Here is a 14,100-nt window from a genome sequence, read left to right as displayed (position 1 = left end):
TACGGTCCCCCTAATAAACCATCTGCCTGGGCCCTGGAAGGCCCATTGTTCAAAAGGAAGCCATTTACGACTACCCTAATAAACCATCTGCCTGGGCCCAGGACAGGCCTTTGTTCAACTCCCTGTAGCTGCTCCACCCCTAATCTAATCAGAGAGGTGACAACTCCTTTTGGCAAGGGGAAGAGTGGCTGAGCAGGTTTTAACTCCTGTGGGGGTAGATGTCAGGCAGAATTCAGTTACTTAAGCCAGGCCCCAGCTAATGACACGTCTAGTTACCCAGTTTTCTGCATTCAAATAAACTAACAATTTTTACACATGCAGCTAGAATGCTGATTCTAAGTTTAAAACTATGACATTTAAACAATTGAAACCTATGTGACACTCAAAAGTAGGCCACTCATTTCTTTTAAACATTTTTATTTTTCTTGTCTTTCAGTCCAAATTTAATTAAACTGCTGAAATCCACAGCTCAGCCAGTTTTGCTATGAACATTATTTTAGGCTCATCCTCTTTCCAGATTTTGTATGCCCACAAGACTTTATTCTGTCAAATGTCTGCTGGTGTTCAGTGAGATTGTTGGATATTCTGCAATGTTTGAAATGGGCATTCTGAGCTTGCCTTCAGAGAAACAAAGAGTGATTTTTAAAGTGGTTTCTAGCGAACAGGCACTGCTGTTTTTCTCTTTGGCACCCCATTTCACTCATGGCTCTTCGGACCCAGCACACCCGCACCAGGGGGTGGCAGGTCAGGCGACCATTTTGGTGTGCGCACAAACTGCGCGGTTTTCATAGATTCTGGCGCACATGTGGGCTTTTTCGGCCATCTTGGATTTCCTAAGCCCACAGCACCAAATGTTGTAGCATAATAGTCCAAACGTGGGTCAGAACACCCAACATGAGTTTGTGTCTATTTCTCCCATTCCTATTCGAGATAGCGCGTCCGCTTTGCCATTCTCACAGCCGGGGCGGTAAGTGATTACAAAATCGAACTCAGCAAAGAACAAAGCCCATCGGAGCTGACGTGACAATTGAGCCTTGGCAGTTTTTAAATATTGTAAGTTTCGTTGATCAGTGATCACGGTGATGGTATGGCTGGCGCCAAGAAGATAATGCCGCCAAGCCTTAAAGGCAGACTTAATGGCTAATAATTCCTTGTCGGTGATTGCATAATTTACCTCAGGCGGCGAGAACTTTCTGGACCAAAATGCTACGGGGTGCAGTTGGTTGGTTTCAGGGTCTCTCTGAGACAGGACAGCTCCCATGGCTAAGCTGGACGTGTCGGTTTCGACTATATAAGGGAGATCGGGATGCGGGTGCTTCAAAATAGGTGCGGACGTGAATTTAGCTTTCAATTCCTGAAAGGCCAGTTCGGCTTCCTCGGTCCATTTGAAGCGTTTATTTTTTCGCAAGAGTGCAGTGATGGGTTGTACCACACGTGAAAATTCCGGGATAAATCTGCGATAAAAATTAGCAAAACCAAGCATGCTTTGGACACCTTTCATCGAACTAGGTGATGGCCATTTGAGAATGGCATCCACTTTTCGTGAGTCCATTCGGACCCCTTTAGGTGTCAGGATGAATCCAAGAAACTCAACCTCGGTGGTATGGAAAACGCACATTTCCAGCTTTGCAAACAGTTTGTGCTGGCGCAATTTCTCAAGGACGACCCTGACATGCTTTCTGTGATCAGATTCCGAAGAGGAGTACACAAGAATGTCATCGATATATACGACAACACAAACATCGATGAGTTTCCGAAGGACATCGTTCATGAAGAATTGGAAGGCAGCAGGCGCGTTGCACAACCCGAAAGGCATCACCTGGTATTCGAATAATCCATATTTTGTACGGAAGGCCGTTTTCCATTCGTCGCCTTCTTTTACTCGCACCAGATGATAATCCCCCCGGAGATCTAACTTGGTGTATACGCAAGCGTCCTTCACCTGGTCAAGGAGTTCAGGGATCAGAGGCAGAGGGTAACGGTTTTTAACAGTTATCTGGTTCAATGCGCGGTAGTCGATACAAGTTCTAAGGTCGCCTTCTTTTTTGGGCATGAAGAACAAAGCCGAGGATGCCGGAGACTTTGACGGGCGAATGAAACCATTGGCTAGGTATTGATCTAAATATTGTCTCAAATGCAGATTCTCAGGTTCAGTAAGGGCATAAATCCTGCTACAAGGGGGTTGTGCACCGGGCACCAGATCGATTTGGCAATCATACGATCTGTGGGGAGGTAACGTGTTGGCCTGTTCCTTTTGGAAGACATCCTGAAAGTCTTGGTACTCCGGAGGTAGTTGCATGGAGACAGAGGTTACAGACGCTAGACTAATCTTCAGATTTTCTGGGTAGCAGGTTTGTGCACAATCCGGGAAGGTTATTCTCTTCGCTCGCCAATCAATTCGAGGATTATATGTCTCTAACCAAGGGATTCCGAGAATAACCTGAAACTGTGGAGCCTTGATTACATCAAACACAACTGCCTCCCGATGGCCGTCCGGACCTATAAGTGTCACCTCAGCAGTGGAATGTGTTACCGGTCCAGAGGCAATTTCGGTTCCATCGACTGTGGTGATGACATCTTTGCTGGTTTTAGGACGCAGAGGGAGGTTAATCCTAGAGACCAATTCACGATCCACATAATTTCCTATAGCCCCACTATCGATGTATGCCTTTATTGCATGCAACCGCTTAGGCTGTTCTGGATCTACGAGGACCATTGGCACAATGAAATGCGAGGTCTGAGAGTTAGTTTTCAAGCTCGGCAAGTGGACCCCTACGCTTGTCGGGCGTGGTCGTTTCCCGAAACAGAGTCTTCATGGTTTTTATCAGTGGCTCCTACCACCTTCTTGGGCCGTTTTGCCGGGCAATCTCGTAGAAAGTGTCCAGAGAAGTGTCAATAAAGACATAATTGCATCTGCCATCTTCTTTCACGTTCTTTTTGAGTTAAAGGTCCTTTAACCCCTCCAATTGGCATAGGCTCAGAGACATCAGCACCCTTGGGGTTAGCGTGGGTCTTGACCAACACCCGGGTCTCAAACTTGGACCGATCTGCTTTTCTGTTTTGAAGTCTGTGATCCATATGGACCACTAAGTCTATATATTCTGTGCATTGTTGGGGCGGATTTACAACTTGGGCCAGGACATCTTTAAGTTCTCCGCGTAGACCTCGATAAAATAACATGATTCTTTTATCCTCTGGCCACCCAGTATCCACAATTAGTCTATTAAAGGTTGCAATGTAGGAAAGGAGGTCCTGATTGCTCTGTCGCAGGGATAGGAGTTCGTCATCCAGAGCCTGCCCCTGAGAGTGTCGAGCAAATAACCTTTCCATGCTTGCTTGAAATCCTTGAAAATCACGGAGAATCGGGTCATCTTGAGTAACTAGTGGAACTGACCAATCGGCAGCACAGCCGCTGAGATATGACAATACAAAGGCTACCTTGGTCTGGTCATTAGGGAAGGCACCAGGTCTGCATAGGAAGTGCAAACGACACTGATTCATGAATACGGCGAATCGTTTGGGGTCCCCAGCAAAGCGTTCGGGTGGGGCCAGCGGCATGTTTCCAGGTAGATTAATCTGCACAGGGTTACTGGGAACCACAGGAGCGGGGTTCCCCCCGGAACCGGGTAGAGGAGTGTTTCCAGCTTGACCTTGCAAAAACTGTCTAGCCAGGTCATCAGTTCTTTCCTTTGATACAATCACTTCCCTCCTGAGAGCATTAGTCTCTTGACGAGCGGCGTGTACTTCGGCCCGTAATTCCCTCAGTAGTTGGGCCAACTGATCAGTCTCAGAAGTTTCCATAGCGCCTGGGTGGGAATTTGTAGGAAGGCTTCGCGTTCTGTAACGCTCACCTGACTCCCACGGAGGCGCTGGTCTAGTCTGGGTTGCTGTGGCCTCTTCGAGCGTGATGCGCAGAACTCGGAACACCGACTGAACAGGACCCTCAAATCTTGTTTGTCTGGCCCGTAGGAATATCCTTCTGCAGATGAGAAAGGGGATTAACCGTCTGCAGAATAGTGTGCTTGCTCCCCCCTTTCCCCCTTCGTTCCTCTCTAACTTCCTCCGAAATCCCCGGTTGAAGCTCACCTTATGGTTTGAAAGGATGAACTCTCCATCCTGCTTCTGGTGCAGGGGCGCGTGTTTGTCCAGTTACTTCACTGGTTTTCAGAATGGCGCTGGCAAAATCCACTTGACTTTTCCGAGCGGAACGCCGTAAGTATGAAGATTACAAAAGTTCAAGTGTTGAGCCTCCTTTTCTGTTGCCTTCCTAACCTGTGATCTGTCCTTTATTTCAGGTGCAGAATGAAGGCGATGCGTTGAGGGATTGAATTTTTGCTGATGGTAAACTTAGGTGAGTTAGCGATGGGGGCGATCCCTCTTAATGTCTTTATATTCCTCCAGTAATGTCTTTTTGTCCTTTCCCCATAAGGGCCAGGGTGTGGTACCTGCCAACGAAGCGGCGCCGACCCGAAACGAGGAATGGTCCACCAACAGAAGACCGGTAAGTGTTATGGCGGAAAATTAGGCTTTCCTCATATGTTCCTTCTGCTCACCTTTTGTCTCTTCTTCTCTCCCCTAGGCGCAGAGATGTGGCGACCGGTGCAGACAGTCGCAGTGGAGCCAGAAGAACTCCCGAGGACAGGTGAGTGAAGCGCGGCGCTGTAGCGAGCAACGCAGTGCTTTTAAATGAAAGTCTTTTCTCAGGAACGCTGGCGTGAAGGTTCCGGATACAGGTAAGAAGTTTGAGAAATTCTTGGTTTTCACCTTTCTCTTCTCTTCTTTCCTTACAGGTGTTCCAGGATCGAGGTGGGCGTGGCTGGAGACCAGATGCAGGAGCAGACACGGTGAGCGTTCAGCTGCTTGGATGCAGAACAACGCGAAGCGTGAGCTACTGTCTGGGCGTGGCTTAAATAGCCCCCAAAGTAGTTCCAAGTAAGTATCCTTCCCTGGCCACGCCCGAGTGGCAAAATAGTCCCAATGAAAAAATAGTCCCTCTCAGGTCTCAGGGAGGCCTGAATCTTGCAGCATGGTCTGCATCAGATAAGTGCACAAAACACCTTCCTTTATGAGCCTGGCGCCTATGAGTCCAAAGAGCCCCTATAAGGGGCTGCTGGGCTTTTACCCGGGGGCATGATGCCTGCTCCCGGGGGAGCTGGGCCTGGCCTGGTGCTCCGGGGGTAGGCATCATGACATCACGCTTCCATTGACCCAATAGAAACTGCCTGCAACAATTCCTTAAAGAGGGAAGATATCAAAGCCTGCGAGTCTTCAAACGAATCCAGGATCTCTCATGAATCTAAAAGCGCCAGGCTATATTAAAATTAGGTTATCAGGAAACCAGACTCTAGTTCCTGTGTATTTTAAGTCAAATGTATTCACTGAGTTTACACTGCTTCATAAAGGTCAGGGTTTCTGACCACAAACATTACGTTAAAATTGCAGAACTGTGTGCAGCATTAAATTAACTGAATGTATACAACCTGTGTTTCTAAGGACTCATACTGGTAATGCATCATGCACCACACTCACAACCAGGGAAAGGCAGGCTTAAGATGCATTTTTTTTTAATGTACCATGTGACTGCTGCAGACCATTTTTCTTCAAGGAAACTATTCCATCACTGTTTACAGATAGTGTATCTTATTGGCAAGGTTATTTTTCCCTTTTGACTGACAACGAGTGACGCTAATGCAACAGGAGGGTCCCGTCCCAAAGAACCACGGTGAGTCCTAACGAAAAGCCCAACTGTGTTTATTACAATAAAAATTGTCATAATAGCGTGTGATCCCAAGTTCATTGGGCTCTGTGGGTCCTTTGGGGTTGGCACTAGGGCAGGCCCTTTCCTTTCTCGTCTTCCCTGGGCCTGGGTCCCAACCACAGACTTACCTACCAAGTTGTTAGTAGCTCAACGATCGGCAACCCCTATCTCTCTCTCACTTCTCTACACATCAGGCATTTACTCAAAGACATTGGCTACCTGACTTCAGAGGATACTTCTAGTTTTCACTCTCCAATCCCCACTTGGTAGTCTCGGGAAACAGGGAATAGTGCCTTCTTTCAGCCAGGGTCACTCTTACTTCTTTCAAACCCTCTCAGTCCTGATTCTTCACTATAACCGTCCCTTATGCTGTTCCCCTCCCACCAGGTCGCCGTTCCTCCAAACTCTCACTCCTCCTTTCTATCTCCACCCTTCAATCTTACTTCCTTTCTCACTCCTATTCCAATTACCACTTGTATCTGCAACTGTTCTATACCTATGTCCCTCCTTCTCCTCCGCTCTCTCTCTATTCCACTGCCTCCTGTTGTGCTTCCCGCTCTACCTCTCCTACTCCCCCTACTCTGCTACTACCACCACCTCTCTACTACCACTTTCCTCCTCAAGGGATATGGTGCCCTGCTCACCCCTCTATTACTGACTACCACTCTACCAGTTCTGTCCTTCTCTTACTACTCCCCTCTTACTACTCCCGTCACCTTCGATCTTCACTCCAAACTACTACTACTACTAGCTCTGCCAATACTTCTGCTCCACTCCACTACTTCTACACTTACTCTCCTACTCCCACTCTTCTTTCTCCAAAACACTCTGCAGACCCCCTCTCACCAATAGTTTCTGCACTGCTTTCTGCTTTAGCCCACTCTGGTCTCTTGAATGGCCTTCTCCACCACCTGTCCTCACACAACTAACCACACCTCACAAGTCACATGCACCTTCTTAAATACCCCACACCCTCCCAGGATTGGATACTCCACCTATCCAGTCATTTACCTGGCTCAAGGGGTGTGGTAGGAGGAAGAGTACTTAAGGATGCTTCAAAAAGGTTTTGTAAACCTCACCCCCTTTTCTGGAAGCATCTCTGGCAAGGAAACTGAAAGAGCTTCTGAGGAACGTGAGTCCCTGTTTTATAAGGCCTTCTGATGGGCCTTTTAATCTTAATGTCCCTGGTAAGCTAGTGGGAGCCTTGTTAATATGGCATCCTTTTCTGAATGCCGTGTAGATACCTGGAGACTTTGCTGAACCATTTTCTCGCGTGACCTGTGTTAGGCTGCTGGTTGTCTGCTACGACAAAGTGAAAACTGCTGCTGCATTGTGACTTCCCACTGCTGCTTTCCGCTGCAGCTTTCTCCGGTCAGTGTTTGCCATCATCATAGGTAAGTTGGGGAGGTGTTGGGGTCTGTACACACTGGTGCGAGCACCAGGGAAAAATTGGGGTGGACTACCTCCCTTCCCAGACACGGCCTGTCAGCAGGCCTTGTCACATACCTCCACCCTTTCTCTTAGGCTGTCTTCCCTGGGTTCCTCTACCTGTGTTTTAGCTGGCTGAGTGTATCGAGAGACGAAGTCTACATTAGCTTGTTTACTGCTGGCCCTATGTTCTACTAAAAGACAATAGGGTTGTAGGGCTAGGAACCATCGGAGGATACAAGTATTTGTGTCTTTGATTCTCGACATCCATACTAATGGAGAATGGACGGTAAAAAGTTCGAATTACTGCCCTTCTAGATCATATCATAGACTTGAGAACTCCCATTTGATTGTGAAAGCTGTTATTCCCCACAATTACAATGAAATAACCAAATAATAGACACTAATGGACCCACTCCAGTAGGGAATGAGACCAGGATCAGGTGCAAATGAGGTAAAATATAAGTCTTTATATAAAGTCAAAATGGGGCATGCAGAGGACTCTGCTACTCCGAGAGCACTCTACCCAAAAAACAGAAAATACACATTATATTACAAAAACACGTCATCTATGATGTGTTCTACAGGGGATACAATGAGTATTGTTCATTGGGCAGAGAGGACTGGACAGTATGTTTTGTGTAGGGATGTTGCTCCAAGATTGGTCAGCAGCGGATTTGTAACTTCTTGGAGCATGTGGGTCAGCTGGACTCATCTGGGAGGGGTGCTGGATCAGGCGATGTTGCCATCGCTGTACTTCATTCTATCTAACTCTTTGCCCTTGTGGCTACACGCATTTTAGTGTTATACATACATTTCACTACACAATACATATGTCATCTAAGCATTTGACCTGAGCAGCTAAGAGTAAGGGTACATTGGCCCAGTTGCCTGTGGATTTGAAACTTCTTGGAGCATGCGGGTCAGCTGGACTCATCTGGGAGGGGTGCAGGGTCAGGCGATGTCGCCATCGCTGTACTTCATTCTATCTTACTCTTTGCCCTTGTGGCCACATGCATTTTAGTGTTATACATACATTTCACTACACAATACATATATCATCTAAGCATTTGACTTGAGCAGCCAAGAGTAAGGGTACATTGGTCCAGTTGCCTCATCTAACACAGTATTTCAAAAACAGGTTAATCAAGCATCTCTTTGAATCTAATGTGGGTGTTTTACTCTTTGTTAGTACTAGAAAAATATATGGCTGCATGGGATTAGTGATATAAGGGTGAACTGGAGTGGCACATGGGCAGGGGGCATGCAGCTGTTACATCAAAGAGTTGTGGGGTTAGAGGGTTTGCAGTCTATATTTCTTTAGAAGGGGTCTGCTAGTGCAGAGGCAGATTTGGGGAGATTATTGTTTTTTTTCCAGGACCCGGCTCCAGCCCAGTCACACACAGGGCAATGATGTAAAAGGAAGAAGAGAGATACAGTGTTTAGCTGGCTACAATTTGTGCCCAATCTTCCGTGAGAAAAGGATAGTTGTGGAGATGGCAGAGATGAGGAGGTGGGGGGTTGGCATGCTGGCTGTATGCGGAGAATGAAGGGGAGAGGTGCAGGCTGCCATTCAGTATTCACATGTGGTCTAGCAGACAATGGAGTCAGTAGTTAACACAAAATGGAGTCTTGTGGCTCATATGCCATGCACAGTTATGTGTCATTCAATGGCTACCTCACACCTTGGCCAGAGGTGCGCTGTCAACTGCGGAATTAGCATATCATGGGCGCTATTAGGAATTAATGAGGCCCTTGGAGACCCTTCCTCCCTTACAATTGTAAGGCACTCTAGCTCTATGATGGGATAATTCTTTTCACTGGGAAATAATTTCCTGCTGATATACATAATAGGTCTCTCTTCACCTTCCTGAAGTTGGGAGAGCACTGCTCCCAGTCCTACAGTGGAAGTATCTGTTTGTAATATAAATTACTGATCCAAATTTGACTTCACAAGGACAGAGTCTTTGTAGAAGGCTTCCTTCAGTTCATTCCAAACTTTTAGAGCAGTTTGGTCCCAGCAGACGCGATTGAGTTGGTTCTTAGTTAATGTATCCGTAAAGGGTGCCGCCTTTCCAGAAAAAGTTTTGATATATTTTTAGTAGTACCCTACTTGGCCTAGAAAGGCTCATATATCTTGCTTGGTGATCGGCTGGGGTGCATGCTGGATGGCTTCTATTTTGGCTCTTTGGGGAAGGACGTGCCCATTCCTCACTTGGAAGCCTAAATGGTTCACTGAGGAACAAGCCAAATGGCACTTGGAGGGGTTAACGGTACGGTTGGCCTTGCAGGGCTGCGCACACAGCTCCCTCAGGTGTTTCAGAAGGTCAGACCATGAATTGCTGTGAATGACGATGTCTTCAAGGTAGGCCCCTGCAAACTATTGGCACAGGCCTTTCACCCAATCCATCAACCGCTGGAATGTTTCTGGGGCACTGTGTAACCCAAAGGCCTGTAAATTGAAAGAGGCCGTCTGGTGTGGAAAATGCAGTTTTTGGCTTATCATTCTCTGCCCATGGCACTTGCCAATAATCTAGGATGGAGAAATATTTGGTTTGGCCCAAGTTTTCTACCAGCTCGTCAATTCGAGGCTTTGATTAGGTGTCAAATTTGGATATCTCATTCAAGTCTGCAGAAGTCAATGCAGAAGTGCCACGTTTGGTCAGGTTTTGGAACCATCACTATTGGAAAAGACCATTCGCTGTGAGACTGTTCAATTACTTGCAGATCTAGCATCTTCTTTAGCTCTTCTCGATCCAGTGTTTTTCCTTGCCTCTGGTAGTCTATATGGTTTCAGGTGAATGAAGTGACCTGAGGGTGTCCCTATGTAGTGAACCACACCTTCAACCCTACCCGGTTTAGTAGAGAAAACATCTGGAAATTCGTTCAACAATGGGCTCAGCTGCTGGTGTGCTGAAATGGTGAGTCCTGTGGGTATCTCCACGCCATGGACTTGTAGAGGAAGAGGATTTTCTCTGGTGTCATTGCCGTAGAACAACAGTAGCTGAGGGTAGATACGTTTGGATACAACCTCAGTGACTACACTCAGTCTGTGCCCCTGTGCCAGTAGCTTTTTGTGTGTTGTGGGCATAAGCGTCATGACTGTATAACCAGATTGCAAGGTACAAAGTCTGGCCCCTAGGTTACAAGACTTCTCTTGGCGACCTTGGGCTTCCAGCAGATCTGTTCGTACCAACTCCCTCACTTTTCCCTTATATTGGCAGGTGTTTTGAACCATAGGATGGTCACTGGTCTGTCAGTTGCATGGGTCTTCCCATTCTTCCCTCATGATGTCCAGCACATCTCTGATATTATTGCCATTAACTAATTCAAAAGGGGAGAACCTTGTGGTGGATTTGTTTTTTTCTGAATAGCGAAGAGAGCCCATCAAATGAGGTTGTTCCGATTCCGGCCATCCTCAGCGACCAGTCATCTCAATATGTGCTTTAGTGTTTGGTTGAATCATTCAACAAAGCAGTAAATCTGAGGATGGTAGATAGAAGTGCTGAGGTTCTTAATCATCAACGTTTTCATTTCGGCATCAATGTCAATATGAAACTTGTTCCCTGGTCCGTGTGAATTTCAGTGGGGAATTCCACCCGGGTAAAGAATGGTATTAAGACCTTTAGGGTGGCTTAACTGATGTTACTCACAAAGGGTTGCCTCAGTATACCTTAGACTATAATTATTCCCATATTTTGAGGATTCCAGAGGTCCCATGATATCCATACCAATTCGGTAGAAGTGTACCTCAATGATAGACAGGCAGCGCAAAACTGATTCACCTTTGCATAGACGGCGGGCCCATAGAACCACAGAAGCAGGGTCTTCACTGTTTTCTCCAGCCCCAACTGTAAATTGGATATGGGTCTGTAGTTGGTCGGGTCATCTATTCACCTTACAGTTTTCTTGAGGAGAGGTTAATGCTGCTGTCTTTGAAAACTTTTGGTTACAATCTGGTTTCCAATGGTTGGTTCATCATTTTCCGAATCTGCTAAATTTGTCAAGTATTCAGGTTTTGTTTATGGGGGTTGATGATTGTATCTCAGGTAGCAAGCCATTGATGTAGCTGGATGTTGTTGATGTGGTTCCTGAGGGCTTTTAGGAAGGTGTAAGAGTGTTGGTGCAAAAGGCAGGGTTTCTCAACTCATTGATGAATTAACATTCCTTATGTGGGTTGGCTGCTTCTCTGATTCTTTCGATGTAGTGCAGTCTTCTGACTTTTAAGACAGCCACTTTTTATAGATTAATTTGTGTTTAGTATCTGACTTTGTCAGCCTTAATATAGTCTTTTCTACAGGTTTTCCATCATTGCTATTTAATGCACAGGATCCGGTACCACCTGTTACATACCTTGAATGCCCCACCCCCCTTGTTGGATACACATTTCGAGCTTCTATGTGCTCTCGTCCAGATGAGGTCCCACTCCTCCGGTTCAATGGGCCTCCCAATGTCTTTCTCCCATTTGAGCATGTACGGCTCCTTCCGGGTCAGGTCCGTTCTGTCGAGGATCTTGTAGAGGGTTGATATTCTGCACTTTAGGGGGGATGCTGTGAGGGTGTGTTCCAGGGCTCTGAGGTCTCTGCTTCCGAGGTGCTTCATGTCCCTGTTCAAGAGCCAGTGACGAACTGGGTGTATCTGAACCTCTCGTTTTCTGGAACATTAAATTTCATCTTGCAGGCCTTGAAATCCAGGGGTTTCCCTCCTCATAAAAGTCTTGCACCCTCTCCAGTCCCCCATTTCTCCACCTCATGAAGTTCTTGGGGTTGTAGCCCGGTGTGAATTCCGGGTTCCTACAGACCGGGGTGAGTGTGCCTGTTGTGCTGCAGACTTTTCACAGCCGCGCCGCCTTCCTCCAGCTCGCCACCGTGTTTTCGGTTGCCGACAGAGGCCGTGAATATTGTATTTTATTCACTGTACTATTAAATTCAGTAAAATTCTGGTCTGCTCTTGAGGCATTCCAGCTCTAAAGAGAGGGCTGTACCACGTGTTATCGGCCCACACCTGAGTTATGGGCATAGGGTAAAGCCAAAGGTGCATGACAAAGGCAAAGGAGGATAACATCATCCCCAGGGCTGTAATGCCATAATAATGTGGCTAAATCATAAAAACAGATCAAAAGCAGATCAGAAAGAAACAAAAGAACACATTTGAAAAGTTGATCAGTGACATGCAGTGAGAATGGCCCTAGTGGAATGTTAGCTAGGGGAGACACTGAGCATTGAGGCAGAATGCTGGGAGAGAAACTTCTAGCTTTGTAACAGAGTTAAGGCCCTTGGCAGACCCATTGTTCACATTCGCCACCTTAAAATTCCAATGTTGTAATGGAAGCTATTTAACCATTTATTTATTTATTTATTTATTTATGTTGAGGTTTGCTGCAAACCGAACGTGATGACCTTTTGTTAAGTGTGCTGATGGGTTTGAAAAGGTTTCCTAAAAGTTGTTAAGTGAAATACAATCAGGGCATGTATGGGAATGGTTGAAGTACAGTTATATGTGTTACATGTTTGTGAAATTCAGGGAAGATAATAGGTCATTAATAAGGTTATAAAAAAAGTTTTGAATTAAAAAATATATATATGGGTGATCAACCACATAAACAAAGCAGCAGAAAGCCCAACACTCTACTAGTGACCTTGCGAGGTATTTGACCATACAACTTGTGACAAGTAGCATATACCCGAGACCAAACAGCAAACAAAAGCCAACAGGAAACAAACTGCTGGGTCAGGGAAAGCACATGGCAAGTGGAAACTGTTGCCCACTCAAGCATGTGACGGCGGATGATTGTCAAGTTCTCTAGTCATCCTAAAATCAACATGGCCGGGTGCAATGTTCTAAGATTAGCTTCACCATGACCTTGGCAAGCCTTTGCTGCTGGAAACTTGCTCTGACGGGGAAGACAGGGACTGTAAATCTATTGTCTGCCTCAGGGTCTCAGGTAGAAACAAGGGCAAGGTCAAACCCACCTTCGGAAGCTTCAAAGGAAGGCAGCAGCGCGGGCTGTAATTACCACAGGGTGAAAATTATAGGTTGCACCTGCGCGAAGTGCTTTGAGGTCTGGCCGAGGACAGCACGCCCTGTTTAAGTGTCTAATTATAGTATTTTCAGGATTCCCCCAAGAGTTCACAACGGCCCTAGGCGCACTGCATAGCGTGTCACTTAAACAATGAGGTTCACATGTTTCCCCGCTTATTACTTTCCAGCATTAGACGGTATTAACGTGTATCTTCGAACTCAAACAACAGAGGCTAATACGCAGAAGCCAAAATGGCGACAGGTTAAAATATAGAGTGTAAAATAAAGAGTTCATAATGACTGTGCATGTCAAAATGTAGACTGAAAAAATATCAAATCTGCAAATAATAAAGAATTGGCTCGGAAAGTGTTGCAGAGATGATGGGGAGAGCTGAGACAGAGAGAGGTCTAGCTATAGGCAAAGGGTTGGGGGGTGCACAGGAGGGTGCTTCAACAACTGGGCTTTTATGCGATAAAACATTGCCAAAGCATTTGATGTTTGGACCTCATTTTGGGGTTCATAGTGAGCTTTTATTTGTGTTTCTCCAAAAGTGGCAGCACAAGGATAAGGTGCCTATGGGGAGGCATTTGATGATGGAATTCCCATTCGCGCGACCAGAAAGGGGGTGATTTTTTCCTGGGTTCTGAGGCATACATTCCAGGGAGGGTATTGCGTTGTTTTTCCAACAGGACTTTTTTCAAAGACATTTTTAACAAAAAAATGATTTCGAAAAAACTCATCACAATATATACCGGGTAAGGGGTCATAAGGGATGGGGGAGGGGTTCCAGTAGGGATAATAATATAGGCAAGAGGGACTGGGGGGACCATCCAAATATACAAAAAAAAGCTTTGATGAGTTTTTTCAAAGTAATTTCTTCTGAACAAAACGC

Source organism: Ambystoma mexicanum, chromosome 3q, assembly GCF_040938575.1.
Source record: "Ambystoma mexicanum isolate Mex_15411 chromosome 3q, UKY_AmexF1_1, whole genome shotgun sequence".
Classification (NCBI taxonomy): domain Eukaryota; kingdom Metazoa; phylum Chordata; class Amphibia; order Caudata; family Ambystomatidae; genus Ambystoma; species Ambystoma mexicanum.
This window is presented reverse-complemented; position numbering follows the sequence as displayed.